This window comes from Bos indicus, chromosome 29 (assembly GCF_029378745.1).
Source record: "Bos indicus isolate NIAB-ARS_2022 breed Sahiwal x Tharparkar chromosome 29, NIAB-ARS_B.indTharparkar_mat_pri_1.0, whole genome shotgun sequence".
Taxonomy (NCBI): domain Eukaryota; kingdom Metazoa; phylum Chordata; class Mammalia; order Artiodactyla; family Bovidae; genus Bos; species Bos indicus.
Genome location: NC_091788.1, coordinates 42,261,326 through 42,288,990, shown reverse-complemented (window position 1 = coordinate 42,288,990; position 27,665 = coordinate 42,261,326). Strand labels below are relative to the sequence as shown.

The following is a 27,665-nucleotide window of genomic DNA, read 5'->3' as shown; positions in this document are numbered from 1 at the left end:
GAACCAGTCTGGGTCTGATATCATGCAAGTCATGGAGAGGGAAGCTACAGCTTGTTTTCATAGAGAACTTGGGACATAAGTTGTGCCTCAAACGTGTCCCAACCCAAGACTAGGGAGCTGGGATTTCACTCTCCCACTAGCACCTGCCTCTCATCCTTCAACTAACACTGAACTGGTGTCTCGGAACTTTTATATTAGATCCTCCAAGACAAATCAAAGGTGACACTAGAAGCAAGAAGACAACAAAGCCCAGGAAAATGCAACCTCAGATAATGTCTCGATTCCTGCACCCACTCTGCCATCTCCAGCATCGTATCTGGAATCCTGAGAGTCTAAAGAACTCCATGAATCTCTAGACATAAGAATTTTTCAAAATTCAGCTTTTAATTTATATAGGAGTATAGTCAATTTACATTATTGTATTAATATTATTTGTATGAGAAATTAATTCCTTATACATACACATGTATCCATTCTTTCTTAGGTTCTTTTCCCATACAGGTTATTACAGACTATTGAGCAGAATTCCTGTGCTGTACAGTTGGTCTTTGTTGATTATCTATTAAATAAAGTAGTATACAGATATTAATCTCAAACTCTCAATTTATCCCTCTCCCACCTTTCCACTTTGGTAACTATAATTATTGTTTTGATGGAGGGAAGTGTCTAGGCACTTTTTGGATGAGGGTCTGTGCTTGTGAGAGTGCAGTGGCCAGGGAAAGCAAGCCTGAGAGAGACTCATTTGAGATGATGGTAAATGTTGAGAAGGACCTGGCCATGCAAAAAGCTTGGGAGAAAACATTGTAGTTGTGGGAAGTAGCCCCTGCTAAGGACCAAGGTAACCAAGTTTAATTAATGGCTACCCTTCCACTGCCAATCTTCCTTCCATGCTTGGAACTTGGCCTACAGGTCAACCACCATGACCTCATCCCATGCTTCAGTTGTGAGTTAGCAGCAATGAGGCATGTCAGCCTTCCCAAGAAGGGAAGACCTGGGGCTCTCACGAGGCTGAATATGCTCTGGACTCAGGGATGTGTACACAAACTGGTTATCACCAGGAGCATCAGGTGCCAGGGGAAGCACCAATGCCTTTGACTATCTCCATGTACTTGTTCTCAGGAGTAGAAATGCCAAGGAACTGATAGAGCAAAGAAGCAAGTAATGACTCTTGTTTCATCTTGCCCTGTGTGATTCCCATGGCCCTTTGACCACACTCCTCTCTGCCCAAAAACTCTTTCCTCTATTCCTTCTTCAAAGGTACCTTGTGAATAACATCAGCACCTGACTCTAAAGCCTGGTGGATGGAACTCAACTCACAGTCACCTGGGACCCAGAGATGTCCAGCCTTGTCCTGTGTTTCTGTCCTTTTTCTCCAACCAGATTCATAAAGCAAAGTCCTGAAAAAACATGTGTGATTGTAACTCTCTCAAGGCCTTTGAAGCTCCAAGGTCTATTTTGAGCATCAAAGAGGGAGGGAACACATCCGTTTCATCCAGGGTAGTCTAAGACCCCAGCCTCGCTCAGCCAGTGGTTCCCTGAGGAAACATAAGACACTTATCTAAGTTACCAGAAGGCTGAGAAAGGAATGCTTCTCGCTTGAATGCAGGTGCATGTTATCCAGTCACCCAAGGTCTGTGTTGTGTGAATGAGGAGCAAGAGCTCTGGGGATTCTGAGTTGGGAGTGATTCAGTCACCACCTGCAGGACTTCCTCCTGGGGTCACTACAGCTGGGGGCACCCACTGTGCCTGGAACCCAGAAGAAACAGCCCTGAATATTGCTTTCCTGCTGCTCATGGAGGCAGGTCTGCTGATAAAATCAGAACCAGACTTGAGGGGCAAAGGGAAAGGAACTTCCACTCTGGTGCTTGCAGACATCTGAGAGCTACCCAGCAGTGGATGCAATTGAGTTTTCTCTCATTTTTCCCTTCCTGGAAGTTCGTAGCCTGGGAACCAGAGTTCCTGGGTCAGAAGTCTTCACTAACTTACCTTCAGCCTTAAGGTGAGTCATACACCCCAGGGTTCAGTTTCCCATCTCTTGGATGAGGGAGACCGGACTTGCCGCAGAACACTTGTTCCAGAATGAAGCTCAGTGCCAATCAGTGGACAAGGGGCTCAGAGGTGGGTGTTGCTGAGGATGCTGAGGCCGCCTCTGGTGGGCAGGGGGCTGTAACTGTCTGGTGATGTTCATGGGTCCTGGGCTCAGGACTGGGAGTGGTAGACCACTTGGCACACAGCTGCTGTGACACCGAGGACCTTAGAGGCCTTGCCCACTGGAACTTTCCATCATTTGGGTTCTGTGGGATGAGATCAGGTAGTTATAAGTCAGAAGTTACCAGTGGGAAGCTTGTAGATTCCTCAGCAGAACCCAAATTAAGCTAATGAATCATCTCTCCTAAAAAACTCTGGGAACAAGATATGCCAGGACTCTTAGACAAATTTTGTAGTATTTTAAATACTATTTAAAGTAGGTCATCTTTTGGATGACCTGCCATTTGCTCTCTGGCTTGGGATGATACCCACAGTTAGAGTGGAATCAAAGGGCTCCTGTTGGAGGCTGTTCCTTTCTCTGTGACTCATTAGCAGTGAGTACAGCTCTATCCCCTCCAAATCTGGAGCAGAAATTCAAGCAGGAAGGACACAACCTCCAAGTTTAACAGGAAGACTCAGGTAGGTCTGGCTCTCAGGTAGCCACTATTCTTTTCCCAGTGCTTCTTCCTTCCCTCCTGGGCCCTGTACAAGCTGCCCACCTCCTGGTTACTGGGTTGTGAATTCCTCATCCCTTCTCTTGCAAATATACATGCAGTCTCACTTGTTGCTTGCTCTCTACCCAGGCCCTATCCCTCACCTGCAGATGGCAATAAAGAAGGGAAAACCAAGGAGGGGTCTGCCCAGATCATTCTTTTAAAAAATATTTGCATTCTGTCTCCTTCCAGACCCTGTCCGGAATCATCAAGATCTCCAACTAGATGACTCAGTAGCTTAGAAGGGGAGTGGAGATGCAAATAGGGTTGGAGGTAAGATTGTCAGGTATGGGGGGATGGTTTTCAGATGGCAAGAGAAGAGTTGGAGTAAGGAGCATGTGGTCCTCCAAACACTCACTCATTGGGGACCTGCCTGAATCTGCTATCTTGGGCCCCTCAGGGTATCACTAAGATAGAAGCTTCATTCTAAAAACTTCTTACTACACAACAATTTGAAACATAACAAATATAAGAAAGAATAGTGTGTCATGAACCCTATATTTCATCATTTGGCATCAATAACTACAAAACTAGCCTCTTAGTCCCACAGGTTGTCATAGACCGGAGACTATGCAACATCAAGGTGGTGGACAACTGAGTTCCCGGTGAAGACATTCTTGACTTGCATCAGATCTTTCTCTTCTTGCTATGTTCTCATTTGTGGTGGGGGAAGGGAAGGAGGAAGAGGGAGAATAAGGGAGAAAAAGAGGGAGAGGATAATCCCATCATGAGGGACCACCATCAAAACCCCATGTCAACTTGCGTACCTCCCAAACGCCCTACTTCCTAATACCATCACATTGGGAATCAAGGGTGGACACAATTCAATCCATAGCAGCTATGCAGATCTGTTTTTAAATCAAGACAGACCGTCATTTCATTCTCTCTTTTACTCTTTATTCATTTTTCCTGAAGTGTTTTAGGGACAAGATGAACATTTCACAAAATATACTTAATGAGTATTTGGGGTAAAATGATAGGATGTGAAAAAAATGCTCGTTTGTTCCCAATAAAATTAACATCTAATATCCAGTCCATGTACAAATTTCCCTGATTCTCAAAAAGCAGTTTTCACAGTTTATTGAAAGAATGTAGTCATATGTTGCACTCGGTTGTTCTCCTTTAAGAGTAAATAACTGTTCCTCTCCCAATTTTAATGCCATTTATTTGTTCAGAAACTGGGCAGAAGCAGGGTGGTTTGTCTTACAGAATGTTCCACTCTTGGGTTTAGAGCAGGAGTCCACAGTACCAGCACAGTGGGTCAGGACCAGTACCAGTCCTTGGTCTATTAGGAACCAGACCTCCACAGCAGGAGATGAGCTGCAGGCCAGTGAGTGAGGCTTCATCTGTATTATAGCTGCCCCCATCACTCTCTCATCACCCCCAGAAGGGACAGTCCAGCTTGTTTTCTTGGAACTGTTTGTAGTTACATAACCTATGCTTAATAGAAACAAAAATAGCATAAATATTGATGATTATTTCCCTTTCTCAGTGCTCAGAATGGTGAGTTGGTGCCCTAGCAATCTATCACAGTGACAAATTAGATGTTGCCTATTAACATTTGGACACATTCGGCCAGCTTAAAATTAAATATTAAAAAACTAAGATCATGGGATCCAGCCCCATTCTTCATGGCAAACAGATGGAGAAAAGGTGGAAGCAGTGACAGATTTCTTCATCTTAGCCTCTAAAACCACTGTGGATGGTGCCTGCAGCCATGAAATCAGAGGATGTTTGTTTCTTGGCAGGAAAGCTATGAGAAACATAAACAGTGTGTTGAGAAGCAGAAACATCATTCTGCCCAACAAACTGGTAGATGTTTGGCCTTTTCATTTGGATTCCTAAACTTTCTGTCCAGTCCCCATTGGTCTTTGAAGTCCCTTAGCTTTCTGGTCCTTCACGATTCCCAAGATTATTTTTTGCATTTCTTTACCCAGTCCTGAAATCAGCCATCTCTTTAAGAATCCATGCATTGTCTGATGGGAAATATATTTAGAAGCTACATGTTAGACCTCAGAATAGTCACTGTTATTAAGTTGTCATTGCTTCTAGGCTTTATAGTGGTCAGAGTAGGAAGTATGTGTTTTCTTAAAAAAAATAAAATAAAAAGGAATATAATTAGTTGGTACAAACTTGTGCTTTCAGTTCAAGATTTAAGACAGCAGGGTTTGAATTAAACTTCTTTATGTTATGTGTGAAACTGTTTTTCTAGCCACTGAAAGGCTTACTTCAGAACATTAGTATTAATTATTGTCTTGCTTTTACCTGTTAATATGCGTGTGATTCTGTCACAATAACAGAAGTTATGAGGAACAGTAAGTTGTTGAATATAGTTTCAGATTTATTTCCTGTTTTTCTTTTGATTTTCTTTGGTTTTGTTTTGGATGGGCAGTATTTTTGTTTTTCCTTAGAAGATAGTCCACTCTGAATGCAGTCATAATTCTGAATTTTAAAGCCACTTAAGTAATGTGTTGTTATGGGCAGCTAGTCACCAGCTTGATGCAATTAGATTTATCAGTCTCTTTGTTCTCAATTTGTTCAGTTCAGTTCACTCCTTTCAGTCATGTCCGTCTCTTTGCAGAGCCATGGACTGCAGCATGCCAGGCTTCCCTATCCATCACCAATCCTGGAGCTTACCCAAGCTCATGCCCATCGACTTGGTGATGCTATTCAACCATCTCATCCTGTCTTCCCCTTCTCTTCCTGCCTTCAATCTTTCCTAATATCAGGGTCATTTCCAATGAGTCAGTTCTTCCCATCAGGTGGGCAAATAATTGGAGCTTCAGCTTCAGCATCAGTCCTTCCAGTGAATATTCAGGACTGATTTTTTTTTAGGATGGACTGGTTTGATCTCCTTGCAGTCCAAGGGATGCTCAAGAGTCTTCTCCAACACCATAGTTAAAAGGCATATGTGTGTGTTATTTGTCAGTGACATCATATTCCCCCTGTTGGGATTTATCCACCAGAACTGAATTTAAACACCATGCAAAAATGAGCATTAAGTCACAGTGCCACATCTAAATACACCTGGCAACAGGAGAGGCTCCTGTTGTATTCAAGGGACAGGCATGGATATATCTCATGCAGAAATAGGCCCTGGGTGTCCTGGGTGGGTCATTAAACACGACTGTCTTTACTTTGGCTGCCACAGTTGTTTTGTCTTCTTTGATTGGGAAGACATTTCAAAATTATTTTTTTGTATGTTTGGTTTGGCAGACAAAATTTTTCATGACATAGACCCTGTGGGGAAATTATATCAGAAATATATCCATTTTTCTTTTTTTTTGGGAGAATAATTTCCTTTTTTTAATTTTAATTTTTAATTTTTTAAATTAAATTTATTTATTTTACTTAGAAGCTAATTACTTTATAATATTGTATTGGTAGCATTTAAATTTTGTTGGTTTGTATGTCCCTGATGATCTTTCTTTATAAGTAGAAAGGAAACACACATGTTCAGTACGCATTCAGTCTCTTTTTAAATCAACCGACATGAATTAAATTCCTCTGTGTCCCCACTGCACTCCCAACTCTAGGCGAGAAATAAAAACCTGCAGAGACTGAAGGCTGATTCTAGCACATCGCTGTGGAGATTTCGTTCCCACTGTTTTTTGGGAAAAAAATTAATTGCTAACATTAAAATCAGTAGATTGTACATAAATATCCCAACTTCCGATTCTCTTGAAAGCATGGCCAACTGGCCTGCTTTCCAGCATGGGTGAAGTGGAGGAAAGGCTGCTCCCAGTGGTAAGGCCTGTGCTGCCGAGGGTCCAACATGCCCACCTAATTCTAGTATCATATCTCCTGCCTCCTGGGGCCATGAGTTTGTGAGAACTAGACTGCTAGCTCTCTTAAGATAAAGAGTACTTTTGTCTTCATCAACTTTGACTTTGAAGCCTTTAACCCAGACCCTAGCACAGTTCTTCCTTGTATGTTTGCTGGATGCTATAAAATATCTTGTGGATGCATATGACATTTCTTCCAATACTGAAACCATGCAATTGAAGTACTGCTCTGCCCTAAATCTTTGATGCAGCCTGGCATCATAGGTGCCCCTGATGTCTGCCATTAAACCCACTACCTAAAGCCAGTTATATGTCCCTGGGCTGTCCCTGAGGTCTTCACTTTGTCATTTGACAACTTATTCTCCTAGCAATCTCCTCTCCAACGAAGACAGCAATGCATATCTCATGAAGTGGCTAGGAAGATGACATGAAACCACGAATGTCGAGCATGGCCCCTAGTATCCATTTTTATGATGTTCTTAGCAGTTTTTTTTTCTCCAAGTAGGCAAGGTTCTCCATCTTCTTAGATGTCCATGCAGATCAGTTTGATTTTCCAACCAACCTTCAAGGAAGAGATTAAGTTCAATTCTCTGTATTCTGTGAAGCTTCAAGGGCCACTCGCCAAGGACACTGATGAAGGTAAAGATTTTATCGAGAACTTTGTGTTCTTTTCAGACCTATTATTGGCCTAAAGGGCTAAACTAGGGCATGCCAGAGCATATATAACTAGGGGCTCCCGGTCACCACTACATGCTAAGAACCAGGACTGCTCTGAATACTTGGAGCCAGGAAAGAAGCATGAAGTGGTTGTGCTCCTCGGGCTGGTGCCCTTCTCAGATTGCAGAGTCATGTAAGGATGGAGACTGTAAGCCACATCATCTTCCTTTCTGTGATTTTTATTTTCATCTGATTATTCTTCTACTCATCAGGTTTAGAACAGAATGGAATATTTCCCTGACGATCTTAAAGTTCAACCCTTAAATATTGATAAGTACCTTGCTATAGGAACTGTGGGACTCACGGTTCTTGGTGTAGATTTGCATAGTTGCACAACTCTGGGGTCCAATCATGTCATGACCTATTGAAATTGGAACTCCTTGCAAGTGTTCAGTGCACAGTCAGTGCAGATGTAGGTGTGGTCCTGTGGAATAGCACTTTTCTACCTTTTATTTAGCATGGTCTTTGTTCCCTCTCTACTTCAGTGTGTATATGTCTATGTCTGCATCTCTGCATCACTATCATGTATCTCTCCATCCCTTTGGAAGTCTCTGTGAGTGTATTTCTCTCTGTGGTGTTTTCTTTTAACTTTTCTTTTAATTTTCTACATTTCCTGAACTTGTTCCCTATCTTTTGGATTCTTCTTTCAACTCTCTCTTCTCTTTCAACTTTGAGAAAGATTGGGAAGGCTACGTATACACTGTTTTATATCTGACAAGCAGTGTGACCACAGCCAATTCACAAGTCTCTTAAATTTCAAATTCCTCCCTTGTAAAAGAGGACAGGAACCCCCCTTCTACTTCCTTCCCTGAGCTTCTATGAGAAGGATACAGTGGGACGGCAACAGCAATGCTAGTGGCTGTCATTGTTGAGACTTCCTATTTATCAGGCACCTTATATCCACCACTTCACTATCCCCAAGATGTCCTATATGGAGGGTTTGAATCATTACATTCCACCATTTTACCAAGGGAAGACTGAGACCCCACATGGTCATATGGCTTACCCAACATTACAGAACAGAATCTTTATTCAAACCTATGTCTTTGCCATGGAATATGCATAAAATTCTTATAATAAGGTGACTCATAAAAATGATGAGAAAATACACAGGGCCATTACAATGACAGTTATAGCTTAACACTGACAGCTAAATGTAGCATCTTCTTTGTTTTCTTTGTCAAATGTTTGGTGAAAAGAATACCTCTAAGGAAAGTGAAGACAATGAGAAATACCCTCAGTGAAAAAACATGCTGAACAATTTCCTCAAGGAACATGCTTACAGACTGTCTCAGATTTCTTCTCGTGGCTCAAATACAACTATTCACCCCCTGAGGAACATCATGGATGTGTGTTTTGGGAGGATGGCGCTCCACAGCGCCCCCTGGTGCTCTAACCTAACACTGGGGCTCATCTGGAGATGCCATGTGGGATGTTGGGGCTATGGTTCCTGCAGGAGGCAGAAACACTGGGCAAAACGGGCCCCACGCAGAGGAGAAGGTACTATCATCTTCAACTCTTGTCTTGGTGATTGGGCCCAGAAATTACCAGGTGGCAGGTAAACATCCATTTCTGTGTCAAAGATGTGTCATTAATTTGAGGGAGATTGTTCCTTCTGAGTAGAAGGCAATGACAACCAACTACCGTACTCTTGCCTGGGAAAACCCAAGGACAGAGAGGCCTGGTAGGCTGCAGTCCATGGGGTTGCTAAGAGGCGGACACGACTGAGCGACTTCACTTTCACTTTTCACTTTCCTGAATTGGAGAAGGAAATTGCAACCCACTCCAGTGTTCTTGCCTGGAGAATTCCAGGGACAGTGGAGCCTGGTGGACTGCTGTCTATGGGGTTGCACAGAATTGGACATGACTGAAGTGACTTAGCAGCAGCAGCAGCAGTTCCTTCTGAACTAAGGGAGTCAACTAGTTACAGATGAAGAGTGAACCATCTCTGATCAGTAGGTAGACCCAATTGCAAAGCAATTGTGAATAACCAGGCAGAGGAATTCAGTTTCCACAGATGCAAGAACCATAGCAGTAAAAAGTTACCTAACCCGTATTCTGTGTAAGGCCATCAGAATCAAACACAGTCGTTACTGTTTTTAGATTAGAAAAAGTGCTTATTTTGTCTTCAAGAAAGCCCATGCCAGCCTGAGAGATAGGCAAAGAGTAAATACATGTCAAAAAAAAAAAGGGTCACTTGTGTGGTGTTGATTGGATGTGGTCTGAGTTTAGAGGGAGTGGCTGGGGTTGATCAAGAAGGACCTCCTGGAGAAGTGGGTGCTAAGGCTGGGTTTGAAGAGACTACAGAGTTTCTCAAATGAAGGCACCAGGACTTCTCTGAGTGTCCAACGGTCCTGGAGGTCCAGTGGTTATGCCTCTGCACTTCCAATGCAGGAGGTACCACTTCAAAGCCTGGTGATAGAATCAATATCCTGCACACAGTGTAGCATAGGAAAAAAAAAAAAATCAAATGCAAGCACCTCTGTGATCAAAGGCTTTGAGCTTCACGGTGGTTGGAAAGTGATCTCAAGAGATATATGACACCCAAAGGGAGACATCAGTGTGGGAATAGAGGGTAGCCACTTCTGCACTAACCCACTCCCTGCTTTTCCCTGTAGATGCTCTACATGGGTAAAGTCACCACTGGAGCACACCCTCAGGAATTCCAGGTTATCTTTGACACAGGCTCATCTGACTTGTGGGTGCCCTCCATCTTTTGCCCCAGTCCAGCCTGTTGTGAGTACAGATACACCCTACCTGGACCATCCTTCACTTGCCCTGCCGCCCTGTTTCTACCCTTGACACCTGATGACACTCATCTCTTGTGTCTGCAGCTACACAAGTTAGGTTCAGACATTACAAGTCTTCCACCTTCCGGCCTACCCAAAACACCTTCAGGATCGCCTATGGATCTGGGAGCATGAAGGGATTTCTTGCTTATAACACTGTTTGGGTAACGTGTAAAGAGAAGCTGAGTCAGGACTGGCTATGGAGTGACCCTTGCTTGCAAAACAGGTACAGGACCATCTGGCAGGACCCTTCCTAGCCTAACTCCCATAGATATTGACCATCTTACCCACAGGATCCTGTGCCTGAGGAGGCAGTGCCCATGGTGACACACGAGCAAATGGATTAGCTAACCCAGAGATTGACTTGCAGCTCCTCTGCCCATGAGAAGTTCAAGGTTCATTTTGCTGGGAGTGAGAAAAGGGTTAAAAAGCACCCACGTTTATATTCACAGACTGTTCCAGGCACTTTCAGATAATAATTGGTTTAATCCTGCAACAACACCACACAGCAGGTGGTCTGATTAGCTCATGAGACATATGAGGAAACTGAGGTGCAGACAGCAAGGGCCTTGCTGAGGGCACACATGTGGTAAACGGTGGAGTTAGGCTGCCTTTTCAGGACTGAAGTTGCTGTAGGGTGTTTGGGGACAGGATAAAACTGATCTGGGGACCCTGGGGGCAGTCGAGGGTTTCAGGTATCCATAGTTGGAAACTGGAGGGCAGAGATGTCAAGGGGCCTGATAAATGAATTCTCACTCTAGGGTGCCTTTGAGAGTCTAATAAAACGTATGTCCTGCCTCCCCAAAGTACTTGAGTAGTTCCCCGCTCTCTTTCTCTCTCATACACACCCACACAAATACACACATATTGCCAAAAGTGAATTTCCGAGGCAGTAGTTTCATAGATCCCTGCAAGCAAGACTGTTTTTGGCTTCCGTCTTCCTGGACAGATGCAGAATCCACAGTACCTTAGAGAATTCAGTCCATTCCTGTCATTAGGTCACAGAGATGCCAGAGAAGGCCATCTTGCTCTCGTTCATTTTGTCCACAAGGGGGCACCAATGGGTCCTGGCCTGACTTGGTTGCCCCACCTGGACAGAAGCCACAAGGCCAATTTGACTCACTCAGGTGGTGTTTTTCAGAGGGGCAGATGTTTTAAAATTCACAGCCTCTCACAAATGGAACCCAAATTCCCCTCCCAGCTTGGTCTAACCGTCTGTGGGCCACCAAAGACAGAGCACAGCCTCAATTCTTCTCTGAGGATCTAATGTCAATGCACCCCAGCCCAGTCCTAGCCCCACTGCACGTATCTGTAAGTGGGAACACTCTTCTCTCCCACAGTTTGGGGACCTTGTAAGTACTGGCCAGCTGTTCGATCTAAGCTTTGTGGAATATGGGTGTGAGGGTGCACCTTTTGATGGCATCTTGGGCTTGAACTACCCCAACATATCTGTCTTTGGAGCTATCCCCATCTTTTCCAACCTGAAGAATCAAGGTGCCATTTCTGAGCCTGTTTTGCCTTCTACTTGAGCAAGTAAGTCTGAGATGGAAAATCACTTTCTCCAAATTAGCTTTAAGATGCTTTTAGTTGCACAAAATTTATAGAACACTTGATAAAGAAGAATTCTGAGAGATAATCTAACCCAGGATAAATCTAGCCCCAGGGCTGTACCTGGCTTCACCATTGGCTTTTATAAATAACGTTTTATTGGACCACAACCCCGCTCCTGGGCTCAAGACCAGTACCTCAGTCTAGGGGGTTGAGTGAGGAGGAAGACTAATGGAAGGCAATGGGAAACAAGTTGGAGGAAAAATCAATACAATTTGCTTATGAATTTGATAAGTAAGAAAGGAGAAGGATGGTGGACATCTTTCCTTCCTCATTAGCATTCCTCTGGGAGCCCGGGACCAGCTACCCAATTTGCAGGAGCCAGTGAAAATTAAAGTGTGGGACACAAAACAAACATGTGGGACCCCCTTGTTCAAGAACTATTAGGCATTTCAAGACAGGGAGAGCAGAGATGGGGTCCCTTCTGAGTGTGGGGCCCTTTGAACAGTAGAGGTCACAGGCCAGCAGAGCCAACTCTGGGTGCCCTGAACCCACACCCTTAGAACTCCCAGGCTTTGAGTTTCCTGAAAAATGACAAGCTGTACAAGGAGAAAGCCATTACGCTTCAGCACCATGTCCTCTGATTTTGTCTGAGCACTAAGGTCGCTGGAGGTAGGGCATCTTCAAAAGATATAGTGGGTGGAGCCCAGACAGATGCCTCAGCTTCTAACCTCCTCTGTGCCACTCATTAGCCAGTAATCGACCTCGGTCTGGATCTCAATCTCTCCTAGCCTCGATTTCTGCATCTGTACATGGGGATCTTATTAGGGCCTTGATGGGTGGACCAGCACAGCTCTCAGACAGTGCTGCTGTTACTGTCCTCCAAGGATCAGCCCCTCTCTTCTCTCTACACATGCAGGGCGAAAGGCAGTGTGGTGATGTTTGGTGGGGTGGATAAATCCTACTGCCAGGGAGCGCTCAATTGGGTACCATTGATCCAAACGGGAGACTGGAGTTACACGTGGACTGGTAAGCCTCTCCTCTGAGGGTCAGCTCAAGTGATGCTCCCGCTACTGTACATGGACACAGGCAGACACATGCAAATGCATTCTCAGACACACAGTCACACAGACATATACACCACCCACAACAACACAGACAGGCACACAGACACATAGAAACACACAAGCAGGCACACAAAAACACACAGAGACACATATAAACATGCATAGCTAGTCAGAGACACACAAGCACTCACAGAGACACATACAAACACACATACAAACAAACACACAAGCGCATAGATACACAAACAACCCATGGGTTCATAATCCCCAGGCCTTCTGACCAGGGCTCTGACCAGGGTCCTAAAAGGGTCCAGAGAGGTCTGTGCAGCTGGGAGAGGGCTGCACCCACTGCGTTGTGAGGTGTGGAGCATGGTTAGAGGATTCTACAGTGTGGTGAACAGAGGATTAGGGAGAATTTATCCAGCCTGAACAGAGATATAAGATGACCAACTGTCCGGGGCTACCGGGGACATAGGAAGATCTCAGTACAGATAAATGTCAGTTTAAAAACAGGGAAAGTACTGGAAATGGGGAGAACTGGTCTCCTAAGGGAACAACTACTGAACAGTGTAGAGAGATTTGCTGAAGTTGTAAGATGTGAAAGCAACTAACAAAAAGACACCCCATGTTCATGGGCACACAGTGGGGCAGGGGCTATAACAGAGAATCAGGAAAGTGGAATCCAGGAGTGACCTGAGGACAAGAGGCATAATTGATAGGATTCTGTGTGATACCCTCAGACAAAAGCTGACCTGTCCTTTGGAGTTTCTGTGGGCTAGTCATGTAATTCCTGGCTAGGGTCTCAGCATCTGAGCTGGTTGTAGGAGCAGTGCTGGCAGACACCCTCTCCTAGAGGAGCCCCTCTCTCCCACCACTGTGAGAATCTGCTGCCCTCACAAATCTCCATCTTCACTCTGCAAATGACCCGTTATTTGTTCCCCACCAGATATAGCTGTCTGGATGTTTCTCATTCATTATTTTCACAGTCTTCATTCACTCACTAAACAGACAAGCCTTGGGCATCCACTGTGTGCCAGGCACTTTAAGGAGGCAATGAGAATAAAACTTGCCCTCACATCTAAGAAGGCAGATGCACAGGAAATGAGACACACACATAGTGAATTGTGACTTTGGTACATGCTAGACATGAGGAAGTGTCTACAAAGAGACTGTCAAGAAAGGAGATTAATAAACACTGGGAGAAAGACTTCCCTGAAACCATGACAATTAAGCTGGAATCTGGAAGATGAGAAGAAATTTGCTAGTCAAAGGGGAGGGGGCTCCTCTAGGAAGGAAGACCAGCTTGTGTCAAGGTGCAAAACAGCCTGGTGTACTCAAGTACTGCATTCAAGAATGTCAAGGAAGGTGCCGTGTCGAGAGCAAAGGTAATGAGGGCAAGAGACAAAGAGCTGTTTAGGAGACAGTCGGGAAGAAGGCAGCTCTGGGGAGACTCAGAGTGATCTTGATGCCTGCTTTGTCACACTGTCTCTCAGCATCTCCATGAAAAGAAAGGTTATTATTTGTTCTGGCAGCTGCGAGGCCTTTGTGGATACTGGGACATCACTGATCTTTGGCCCAAGAAGACTGGTCAATAACATCCAGAAGCTCATCGGCGCCACGCCAAGGGGTTCCAAGGTGACGTGTCATGCCCCAGGGTCACTCCCAGTCTCCACACACAAGAAGGATCTCCAGGGCCAACCTCTCTCCCTCTGTCTCTAACAGCACTATGTTTCATGTTTTGTGGTCAATACCCTGCCCTCTATTATCTTCACCATCAATGGTATCAACTACCCAGTCCCAGCTCAAGCCTACATCCTCAAGGTGAGGGGAGAACCCTGAGGGGTGGTTCTCAAATAGGAACTTGCAGGAACCCTTGGGCTGCTGCTGGGAGGAGGGCGCCCTCTGCAGGCCAACTTACACTATTGCAGATGCTGCTGAGCCCTGGGGCTGGCCAGAACCTCCCATAAGACGAACCACTTAAGAGTAAAGGGCCGGAATATTACTCAGCCATTAAAAAGAATACATTTGAATCAGTTCTAATGAGGTGGATGAAACTGGAGCCTATTATACAGAGTGAAGTAAGCCAGAAAGAAAAACACCAATACAGTACACTAACGTATATATATGGAATTTAGAAAGATGGTAACGATAACCTTGTATGAGAGACAGCAAAAGAGACACAGATGTATAGAAGTCTTTTGGACTCTGAGGGAGAGGGAGAGGGTGGGATGATTTGGGAGAATGGCATTGAAACATGTATAATATCTTATAAGAAAAGAATCGCCAGTCCAGGTTCGATGCAGGATTCAGGATGCTTGGGGCTGGTGCACTGGGATGACACAGATGGATGACATGGGGAGGGAGGTGGGTAGGGGGTTCAGGATGGGGAACATGTGTATACCCGTGACGGATTCATGTTGATATATGGCAAAACCAATACAATATTATAAAGTAAAAAAAAAAAAAAAGAAATATCTAAATTTTAAAAATAAAATTTCTACAATAATAAAACAATGATGAATACAAAAAAATTATTTAAGAAAAAAAAAAAAAAAAGAAAAGAGTAAAGGGCCGTCTGGGACACTGATCATCTTGAAATAAATGTGGCGACATCACGCCATGCTGGTATGGTGGGAGTCACAAGGAGAGGGGAACACTCAGGTCCTCAGTGTCAAAGAGCTTCAGTTCAATCTGAACCCTCAGGTGGATGAACACGGAAGGTCAGCTCTAGCAGTCCTTGAAATAAGTCATGTGACAGGGAGAATGGCTGGGGACACTCCCAGTGTCCCACCATAGGGATTAACAGTCTCCCTTCCCTTCTCGCAGTTTTCCTCATTTGGATGATAAATTACATGGTCACCCTAGTTCTCAGATGCATCATCCACTAGCTCTGGCCTGGTGCCCCCTTTGTGAGTCAGGCTACCCGACCCCTCTGTGGGGAGGCTGGATGCTAATGTGAATAAAGGGTGCACAGTGACTGCTCAGCCCCGGCACAGGGTGGAGGCTTCATGTCAGCTCCCTGTGGGAGTTCAGAGCTGGCTGATGGGCTCAAAGAAGCTTTGAGGAAGGGAGGGAATTTCAGGAATTCTAAAACTGTAAACTTATGGAGCCATGTGGAGGGTTGCTTGGTTCTAGGCAAAACTGCACTGGATTCCATGCAAATGGCATCCCAAGGTGCTCTGCACTGGGGCACTGGGGACTTACTCGGGGTATGAAGGCTATGGACTGAATGGTGGGAATGAGGAACCAGAGTACGTTATCCACCCAAGCCTGGAGTGGCCAAAGAGGGAGAGTGTGGGCTGAAGGAGGCTTCCCAGCGTTCCTAAGTTAAGTCTTCAAGAACATGTTGTGGGTACTGCTCTATTTAAGATGGATAACCAACAACGAGTTACTGTGTAGCACAGGGAACTCCACTCAGTTATATGACAGCCTGGATGGGAGGGGTATTTTTGGGACCAGGATACATGGATACATATGGTTGAGTCCATTTATTGTCCACCTGAAACTCAGAATATTCTTAATAATCTATACTCCAATACAAAAAAAAAATTTTTTAATAAAGTATGTATTGTGGGGATGCAGGAGGAGAACCAGCATTCTCTGCAGAAAAAACAAGCAGCAGGAGTCAGCAGGAAAGAAACAGGGAGAGAGGAGAACTATGGACACTCTTTTTTCTTTTCTAAAAATTTTATTGAAGTGTGGCTAATCTTCAGTGTTGCATTAAGTTCTGCTGCACAGCAATGTGATTCAGTTATACACATACAGAAATATATATTCTTTTTCTTATTCTTTTTCATGTGGTTTATGACTGGATAGTTAATATATTTGATATATTTCCTTATGCTCTACAGTAGGACTTTGTTGTTTATCATTCCTGTGTATCCCCAACTCCCAGTCCTCCCCTCCCCCACACCCTTCCTCATGGCAACCTCATGTCTTGGCCCTTTTTGGTTGTGGATGAACTCTCATATCCCCTGCTAAGGAGAAAATCCATTGATACTTACCAAAAGAGGGACATAAAACAAAGAATTGTGCTGGGTCTGGATATTTGTGGGAGTCGCAGGTAAGGGCTCAGGCTGACTGGTGTGTGTCTCTGGCTCCCCCAGGATTCTAGAGGCCACTGCTATACCACCTTTAAAGAAAACACAGTGAGGACATCTAGAGAGACCTGGATGCTGGGTGACATCTTCCTGAGGCTGTATTTCTCAGTCTTGGATCGAGGAAATGACAGGATTGGCCTGGCACAGGCAGTATAAATGCTTGGAGTGGTTCAGGAATCAGTAAGGCCACTCCGAGCAAACACTAAATCACACTTAGGGTACTCTTGCCCAGGATGCTGGTGAACTGTATTTGGTGGTGTGCACACCCTATTCTCAATAAAGAATAAAGGGTTTTACTCGTAATGGTGCTGAAACAAACGGGTGCCTCTGTTTGTGTCTGGGAGGTGTACAATGATCAGGAAGGATCTAGAACCAAGTCTGAATCACAGTTGAGAGGAGCCCACCTCCACCTGGCTTCAAGGAAAGGGGAGACTCATGGAAATGATTTTGGGAATCCAGGACACAAGACTCAGAGCAAATACAAAGATCTCACTGACTGGACCCAAGAAATCAGAAGTCATCAGTTCTCTATTTCACACACTCACTGTTTCATTCCCTCTTCTTTGATAGTCTTAGCCTGACAACTTTCTTCATTAAGGCTTCTACATCTAGTGAGGGAGTCCAGACTACCTGCCCTAGGGTTATATATCCTGAAGCCATCTCCAATAAGGAAAGGAAAGATTGAAGACATCAGAGTTCGAGGGTGTTCTCTGAATGACCCACCTCAGATCACATGTACAGTCCTAGATCAGCCGTCCTGGCAGGGTCATGGGGTCCTATGATTGGCTTTACATGGTCGTGTGGCCATGACCCAGCAGCACACATGATTGTCAATTTCCTCCAGAACTACAAGACTGAAGCTGGGGAGAGGCAGCCCCAAAGAAAGCGACTGGGAGATAGTCTAGGCCATGGAAGGGTTTGTGATGACCCACCAACTCCACCACCTCCTCATTCAGAGGAATTATAAGGGGTAATGAAACAGACTCTTTCCATCCCATCTCAGATGATCTTATCCCTGGGCTTGTCCTCCAGGGGAGTTTGGGTGAGGTACTTCATACAGAGCTGGTTCCCTCTTGTTCCCACACCCCAGTCACCAGCTCTCTGCCACATATGCCTGCTCTTCCCTTTCCAGTCCTACTTGGTAAATGGTGGCCCCAGTGAATCCCTAAGCCATCTCCCTCCTCCAGGGCCCAGAATGCCCCTTGCTTGGCCTCCAATGCTGCTGGGGAGAATGCAACGCATGTATTGAGAGATCCAGGGTACACAGAGCCTTCAGCCTTTCTGAGCTTCTCCATGGGTGGGGCTATGAACTGTTTGCTTGGAGCTGCCATGGTTAGGCACTTTTGCAGTGGAAGCATCCATTCTTTCCACCTGGAGGCCTTCAGTAGATGCCTCAGCTGAGACAGCAGGGGTCAGAGGTTGATTTCCTTTCAGATTGACTGGTTTGATCTCCTTGCTGTATAAGGGACTCTCAAGAATCTTCTTAAGCACCACAGTTCAAAAGCTCAATTCTTTGGCATTCACCGTTTCTTATAGTCCAGATTGCACACCTGTACCTGATTACTGGAAAAACCATAGCTTTGACACTACAGACCTCTGTAGCAAAGTGAGTCTCTGCTTTTTAATACACTGTGCAAGTTTTTCATAGCCTTTCTTCCTTCCAAGGAGCAAGTGTGTTTTAATTTTGTGGCTGCAGTCAAGGTGCATAGTGATTTGGAGTCCAAGAAAATAAAATCTGCTACTGTTTCCACTTTTCCCTCATCTGTATGCCATGACGTGGTGGGACCAGATGCCCTGAATGTTGAGTATCCTTTTGTGAATAGTTTTTTGAATGTTGAGTTTAAGCTAGTTTTTTCATCTCCTCTCCTCATCGAGAGGCTCTTTAGCTCTTTTTTTGCTTTCTGCTATCAGGGTAGTGTCATCTTCATATCTGTGGATGTTGATACTTCTCCCAGCAATCTTGATTCCAGCTTGGGATTTATCCAGACCAGTACATTGAAAGATGTATCCTATATATAAGTTAAATAACCAGAGTGACAATGTATACCTTGTCATTCTCCTTTCCTGATTTTAAATCTTTCAGTTATTCTGTGTCTAATTCTAACTGCTGCTTTTTGACCTATATACAGACTTGTTAGGAGAAAGGTAAGGTGATCTACAACTCCCATTTCCTTAAGAATTTTCCACAGTTTGTTGTGGTCCACACAGTGAAAGGCTTCAGCATAGTCAGTGAAGCAGATGGAAATGTTTTTCTGGGATTCCCTTGCTTTCTCTATGATCCAATGGATGTTGGCAATTTGATCTCTGCTTCCTCAAACCAGTTTGTATATCTGGAAATTCTCAGTTCATGAACTGTTGAAGCTTAGCTTGAAGGATTTTGAGCATTACCTTGCTAGCAAGTGAGATGAGCACAATGGCAGGATAGGTTGAACATTCTTTGGAATTGCCTTTCTTTTGGTTTGGAATGAAAACTGACCTTTTCCAGCACTGTGGCCACTGCTGAGCTTTTCAAATTTGCTGACACATTGAATGCAGCACTTTGACAACCTCATTCCTTAGGATTTTTAAACAGCTCAGCTGGAATTCCATCACCTTCCCTAGCTTTTCTTGTAGTGATGCTTCCTAAAGCCCACTTGGCTTCATACTCTAGCATATCCGGCTTTATGTGAGTGACCCCAGCATCATCCCTATCCCGGTCATTATGAACATTTTTGTATAGTTCTTCTGTGCATTCTTGCCACCTCTTCTTAATCTCATCTGCTTCTGTTAGGTTTTTGACTTTTCTGTCCTTTATTGTGCCAATCTTTGCATGAAGTGTTCCTCTGGTATCTCCACTTTTCTTGAAGAGATCTATACTTTTTACAATTCTGTTCTTTTCCTCTAATTCTTGCACTATTCACTTATGAAGACTTTCTTATCTCTCCTTGCTATTCTCTGGAAGTCTGCATTCCATTGGGTATATCTTTCCCTTTCTCCTTTGCCTTTCACTTCTATTTTCTCAGCTATTTTTAAGGCCTCCTCAGGCAACCACTTTGCCTTCTCACATTTGTTTTTCTTGAGGATGGTTTTGATGACCACCTCCCATACAATGTTGCAACCCTCCATCCATAGTTCTTCAGGCTACCAGACCGAATCCCTTGAATTTATTTTTCATCTCCACTATATAATCATAAGGGATTTGACTTAGGTCATAGCTGAATGTTCTAGTGGTTTTCCTTACTTTCTTCAATTTAAACATGAATATTGTTTGCTTCTGCCTAAGCATTGCTTCCAGATCATCACCCACCACTCCCAGTGGGTGTGGAACAAAAACACACAATTTGAGGACTGTTACCCTGGGTTTGTGGTTGGCTTTTCACATGCTTAGCTGTGTGAGCTTGATCAAGTCTCTTAACCTCAGTTTCCTCATCTGGAAAATGGGCCCCATGATGATAATTCCACCTTCTAGACTGCATATGTGCCTGCAAAGAGCAAGTAGACCTGAGAGGGCTTTCTGGGTTCCTGAGTCTGGAACAAATATGAATTATTCTACCACCTGGGGAGAAGGAAATCTGTTTAGAGGTTATGGCTGCCATTCCCAAGGCTAAATATTGATTCAAGCCAAATGACATCTATTTCTGAACTGTGACACAGAACTCTGACTGAGCTGATGCTTCTGTTTTCCGGGCTCCCACAAGAGCTAATGATTACTCACTTTCTCAGCCTTACCAGTCAGTCTTTCCTTTTCAACTACTTCTCCCCTGAAATCACACTGCAAGGAAAGTTGTAAAGGCTCTTGGCCTCTTGTCAGTTTCCCACATCTCCAGAGTAGCAACACGTAGCTGTTATGGCTACTTGTCATAGCAACAACTATGGCAACCTGTAGAGCCCAATCTCAGCCTGTTAAATGTATCTTTCCCCATTTGGCCCCTCATGTTTAAATTACCTATATTTGCCTTAGTAACCTTCCTATGCTTGCTGTTTAATGTCTAAATGTTTGTGGACCTCATCTAGTTTTCTTTCCCAAGCGTAATTCCAACCATGCAGTTAAGTAACCAAACATTTAGTCATCGAACAACCCATAGGAATTGACAAAAGCCAACCACCCATCATGCATTTCTTGCTTGTCCCAAAACACCACTGAAGTGATCTGCTGAAACAATGTGATACATTGGCATGTACACTTCAGAAGGGACACTTTTTCTCTGGATTTGTTTTCCATCTAGTGCAGAATGGCTACCATAAGCCTAGCCCTCCAGCAGCTGGTCACCTAATTTTTTCAGACTCAGCCCACTCCAGATCCCTTCCACATCCCTCAGTAAAATCTAGAGAACAGACTCAGTCAAAGTTCTCACTCCTGCAGAAAACAGTTTTTTGTTTTTTAGAAAACAATATTTTGGTAATACATTCAAAATCTTGTGCTCCTTGCCTTGGATTCAAGGACCTGCACCAGAGGATGGGAAGCCTCCCCTTCCACCTAAATCTTTCACCACTCCCACCAGGGCCACAGGCTTGACTGGACCCCAAAGACTTCTGCCTGCTCCCAGATGTCCTCTGTACATCAGTTCAGTTCAGTTCATTCTCTCAGTCATGTCCAACTCTTTGCTATATCATGGGGTGCAGCTTGCCAGGTTTCCCTGTCCATCACCAACTCCTGGAGCTTGCTCAAATTCATGTTCATGAAGTCAGTGATGCTACCCAACAATTTCATCTTCTGTCTTCCCTTTTACTTTCTGCCTTTAATCTTTCCCTGCATAAGGGTCTTTTCTAATGAGTCAGTTCTTCCCATCAATTGGCCAAAGTATTGGAGGTTCAGCTTCAGCATCAGTCTTTCCAATGAATATTCAGGACTTATTTCCTTTAGCATGGACTGGTTGGATCTCCTTGCAGTCCAAGGGACTCTCAAGAGTCTTGTCCAACACCACAGTTTAAAAGCATCAATTCTTTGGTATTCAGCTTTATTTATGGTCCAACTCTCACATCCCTCACAACTTGTGGCAAAACCATAGCTTTGACTATACAGACTTTTGCTGTAAAGTAATGTCTCTGCTTTTTAGTATGCTGTCTAGGTTTTTCATAGCTTTATCTTCCAAGGATGAGGGTCTCTTTTTTCACAGCTGTATTCACTATCTCCAGTGATTTTGGAGCCCCGGATAATAAAGCCTGTCACTGTTTTATTGTTTCTCCATGTATTTGCCATGAAGTAATGGAATGGTCTTGTTTATTTATTTATTTTTTTAAATTTTCTTGGGCTCCAAAATCACTGCAGATGGTGATTGCAGCCATGAAATTAAAAGATGCTTACTCCTTGGAAGGAAAGTTATGACCAACCGAGATAGCATATTCAAAAGCAGAGACATTACTTTGCCAACAAAGTTTCATCTAGTCAAGGCTATGGTTTTTCCTGTGGTCATGTATGGATGTGAGAGTTGGACTGTGAAGAAGGCTGAGCACCGAAGAATTGATGCTTTTGAACTGTGATGTTGGAGAAGACTCTTGAGAGTCCCTTGGACTGCAAGGAGATCCAACCAGTCCATTCTGAAGGAGATCAGCCCTGGGATTTCTTTGGAAGGAATGATGCTAAAGCTGAAACTCCAGTACTTTGGCCACCTCATGCTAAGAGTTGACTCATTGGAAAAGACTCTGATGCTGGGAGGAATTGGGGGCAGGAGGAGAAGGGGACAACAGAGGATGAGATGGCTGGATGGCATCACTGACTCGATGGACGTTGAGTCTGGGTGAACTTCGGGAGTTGGTGATGGACAGGGAGGCTTGGCGTGCTGCGATTCATGGGGTTGCAAAGAGTCGGACACGACTGAGCAACTGAACTGAACTGAACTGAATGGAAAGGGATGCCATGATCTTCATTTTTTTGATCTGTACATACCATATCAAGACCATCCTTAAGAAAAAGAAATGCAAAAACGTTGTCTAAGAAGGCCTTACAAATAACTTAGAAAAGAAGAGAAGCAAAAGCCAACGGAGAATAGAAAGACATACCCATCTGAATGCAGAGTTCCAAAGAATAGCAAGAAGAGATTTTTAAAAAGCTTTCCTAGTGATCAGTGCAAAGAAAAAGAGGAAAACATTAGAGTGGTAAAGACCAGAGATCTCTTTAAGAAAATTAGAGATAGGGAAGGAATGTTTCAGGAAAAGATGGGCACAATAAAAGAGAGACATGGGATGGACCTAACAGAGGCAGAATATATTAAGAAGAGGTTGAAAGAATACATAGAAGAACTGCACAAAAAAAGATATTAATGACCCAGATAGCCATGATGGTGTGATCACTCACCTAGAGCTAGACAATCCTGAAATGTGAAGTCAAATGGGTCTTCAGAAGCATCACTAAGAGCAAAGCTAGTGGAGGTGATGGCATTTCAGTAGAGCTATATCAGATCCTAAAAGATGATGCAGTTAAAGTGATGCACTTGATATGCCAGCACATGTGGAAAACTCAGCAGTGGCCACAGGACTGGAAAGGTCGTTTTCCTTGCAATCCCCAAGAAAGGTGATTTAAAAGAATGTTCAACTACCACAAAGTTGCACTCATAATACATGCTACCAAAGTAATTTCTCCAAGCAAGTCTTGAACAGTACATAAACTGAAATTCCATATGTTCAAGCTAGATTTAGAAAAGGCAGAGGAACCAGAGACCAAATTGTCAACATTCGTTGGATCATAGAAAAAGCGAGAGAATTCTAGAAAAACACCTACTTCTGCTTTATTGACCATGCAAAAGCCTTTGATTGTGTGGATCACGGCAAACTGTGGAAAACTTACAGAGATGGGAATACCAGACTATCTTACCTGCCTTCAGATAAATCTGTATGGAGGTCAAGAAGCAACAGGTAGAACTGAACATGGAAGAGCAGACTGGTTCCAAATCGGGAAAGGAGTATATATAGGCTGTATGTTGTCACCTTGCTTATTTAACTTATATGCAGAGAATGTCATGTGAAATGCCCAACTGGATGAAGCACAAGCTGGAATTAAGATTGCTGGGAGAAGTATCAATAGCCTTATATATGCTGAAGACACCACTCTCATGGCAGAAATTGAAGAGGAACTAAAGAGCCTCTTGATAAATGTGAAATAGGAGAGTGAAACATCTGGTTTAAACTTCACATTCAGAGAATGAAGATTATTGCATCTGGTCCCATCACTTCATGACAAATAGATGGGGAAACAATGGAAACAGTGAGAGACTTTATTTTGGGGAGCTCCAAAATCACTGCAGATGATGACTACAGTCATGAAATTAAAAGATGCTTGCTTGTTTGAAGAAAAACTATGACAAACCTATAAAAAATTTTTAAAAATAGAGACATTACTTTGCTGAAAAAGTTCAGTATAATCAAAGCTATGATTTTTTCAGTTGTCATGTATGGATATGACAGTTGCACCATAAAGAATGGTGAACAATGAACAATTGATGGTTTTGAACTGTGGTGTTGGACAAGATTCTTGAGAGTCCCTTGGACTGCAAGGAGATCCACCCAGTCATCCTAAAGGAAATCAATCCTGAATATTCATTGGAAGGACTGATGCTGAAATTGAACCTCCAATACTTTGGCCAACTGATGTGAAGAACTGACTCATTAGAAAAGACCCTGTTACTGGGAAAGATTGAAGGCAGGAGGAGAAGAGGATTACAGAGGATGAGATGGTTGGATGGAATCACCAACTCGATGGACATGAGTTGCTCAAGCTCCAGGAGTTGGTGAAGAACAGTGAACCCTGGTGTGCTGCAGTCCATGGGGTTGCAAAGAGTCTGACATGACTGAGCGACTGAACTGAACATACCACATAGCAAATACTATTTGTAATTGGCATGTTTTCCCAGCAATACTGGGGCTCTCTAGGCCCCAACAAATATCCCCAATCAAGTTTGCACCCATGCACAGAAGTCAGTGCCTAGCATTCACAAGGCATTCAGTGAGTTCTGATTGCAGGAGAACCTCCATTTTAGTCGACATAAAGGAGTAAAGGGCACATTTATCCTCGTGTCTCAAATAACCCCAAAGTAGAAAAGACAAATGAAAGAGCATTGTTTTACATCAAACATCTGGCAGCAGAGAATGGATTCCTGAGGCAGGGAGCAAGCAAGGAGAGTTCTACAATTGCCCCAACTCTAGAAATAGTTTCCAACACATACATGGAAGGTGTACCTAGGCAGAGACAAACAGTCTCCACAAGAAGAGAGATTTATGACTCTATATAGTTAGAGTTCACAGGAGAGAGCTACATACAGAGAACTGTGGGAAGGTACAGGTGACACCCTTCAAGTTTTTAGCAGAGATTTGATAGTACTGGTCTGAATTATAGGGAACAATCCTTGAGTTTCAAATTGCACCAAGTCTAATTGTGTCCCCACCCACCAGCGTGGAAATTACACATTTTTAAATATAAATTTATTTATTTTAATTGGCGGCTAATTACTTTACAATATTGTATTGGTTTTGCCATACATTGACTTGAATCTGCCACGGGTGTACACGTGTTCCCCATCCTGAGTCCCTCTCCCACCTCCTTCCCCATACCATCCCTCTGGGTCATCCCAGTGCACCAGCCCTGAGCATCCTGTATCATGCATCAAACCTGGACTGGAGATTCGTTTCACATATGGTAATACGCATGTTTCAATGCCATTCTCCCAAATCATCCCACTGTCACCCTCTCCCAGAGTCCAGAAGACTGTTCTATACATCTGTGTCTCTTTTCCTGTCTCTCATACAGAGTTATTATTACCATCTTTCTAAATTCCATATATATATATTGGTGGTTTTCTTTGTGGCTTACTTCACTCTGTATAATAGGCTCCAGTTTCATCCAGCTCATTAAAACTGATTCAAATATGTTCTTTTAAATGGCTGAGTAATACTCCATTATGTATATGTACCAAAGTTTTCTTATCCATTCATATGCTGATGGAGATCTAGGTTGCTACCATATCCTGGCTTTTATAAACAGTGCCGCGATGAACTTTGGGGTACATGTGTCTCTTTCAGTTCTGGTTTCTTTGGTGTGAATGTCCAGCAGTGGGATTGTTGGGTCATATGGCAGTTCAATTTCCAGTTTTTTAAGGAATCTCCACACTGTTCTCCATAGTGGCTGTACTAGTTTGCATTCCCACCAACAGTGTTGGAGGGTTCCCTTTTCTCCACACCCTCCTCAGCATTTACTGCTTTTGTAGACTTTTGGATGGCAGCCATTCTGACTGGTGTGAAATGGTACCTCATTGTGGTTTTGATTTGCATTTCTCTGATAATGAGTGATGTTGAGCATCTTTTCATGTGTTTGTTAGCCATCTGTATGTCTTTGGAGAAATGTCTGTTTAGTTCTTTGGCCCATTTTTTTGATTGGGTCATTTATTTTTCTGGAATTGAGCTGCAGGAGTTGCTTGTATATTTTTGAGATTAATTCTTTGCCACTTGCTTCATTTGCTATTATTTTCTCCCATTCTGAAGGCTGTCTTTTCACCTTGCTTATAGTTTCCTTTGTTTTAAAGAAGCTTTTAATTTTAATTAGGTCCCATTTGTTTCCTTTTTGGTTTTATTTCCAATATTCTGGGAGGTGGGTCATAGAGGATACTGCTGTGATTTATGTCGCAGAGTTTTTTTGTCCAAGTTCTCCACTAAGAGTTTTATAGTTTCTGGTTGTACGTTTAGATCTTTAATCCATTTTGAGTTTATTTTTGTGTATGGTGTAAGAAAGTGTTCTAGTTTCATTCTTTTACAAGTGGTTGACCAGTTTTCCCAGAAATACTTGCTAAAGAGATTGTCTTTTCTCCATTGTATATTCTTGCCTTCTTTGTCAAAATAAGCTGTCCATAGTTGTGTGGAATTTACTCTGGGTTTTCTATTTTGTTCCATTTATTATATTCCTGTCTTTGTGCCAGTACCATACTGTCTTGATGACTGTGGCTTTGTTGTAGAGCCTGAAGTCAGGCAGGCTGATTCCTCCAGTTTCATTCTTCTTTCTCAAGATTACTTTGGCTATTTGAAGTTTTTTGTATTTCCATACAAATTCTGAAATTATTTGTTCTAGCTCTATGAAAAATACCTTGGTATCTTGATAGGGATTGCATTGAATCTATAGATTGTTTTGGGTAGTATACTCATTTTCACTATATTGATTCTTTTGACCCACATGCACGGTATATTTCTCCATCTATTAGTGTCCTCCTTGATTTTTTTCACCAGTGTTTTTATAGTTTTCTATATATAGGTCTTTAGTTTCTTTAGGTAGATATAGTCCTAAGTATTTTATTCTTTTTGTTGCATTGGTGAATGGAATTGTTTCCTTAATTTCTCTTTCTATTTTCTCATTATTAGTTTATGGGAATGCAAAGGATTTCTGTGTGTTCATTTTATATCCTGCAACTTTACTATATTCATTGATTAGCTCTAGTAATTTTCTGGTGGTGTCTTTAAGGTTTTCTATGTAGAGGATCATGTCATCTGCAAACAGTGAGAGTTTTAGTCTTCTTTTCCAATTTGGATTCCTTTTATTCCTTTTTCTGTTCTGATTGCTGTGGCCAATACTTCCAAAACTATGTTGAATAGTAGTGGTGAGAGTGAGTACCCTTGTCTTATTCCTGATCTTAGGGGACATGCTTTCAATTTTCCACCATTGAGGATAATGTTTGCTGTGGGTTTATCATATATAGCTTTTATTATGTTGAGGTATGTTCCTTCTATTCCTGCTTTCTGGAGGGTTTTATCATAAATGGATATTGAATTTTGTCAAAGGCTTTCTCTGCATCTATTGAGATAATCATATAGCTTTTATTTTTTCAATTTTTTAATGTGGTATATTACATTGATTGATTTACCCATATGGAAGAATCCTTGCATCCTTTGGATAAAGCCCACTTGGTCATGATGTATCATCTTTTTAATGTGTTGTTGGATTCTGATTGCTAGAATTTTGTTA

At 43.1% G+C, this 27,665-nt stretch overlaps 1 pseudogene; it reads left to right on the top strand.

Annotated features, from left to right (window-relative positions):
• The first annotated feature begins 6,455 nt into the window (after positions 1-6,455).
• Positions 6,456-16,903, top strand: LOC109554182 (pregnancy-associated glycoprotein 1-like; annotated as a pseudogene).
• Positions 16,904-27,665: the final 10,762 nt, after the last annotated feature.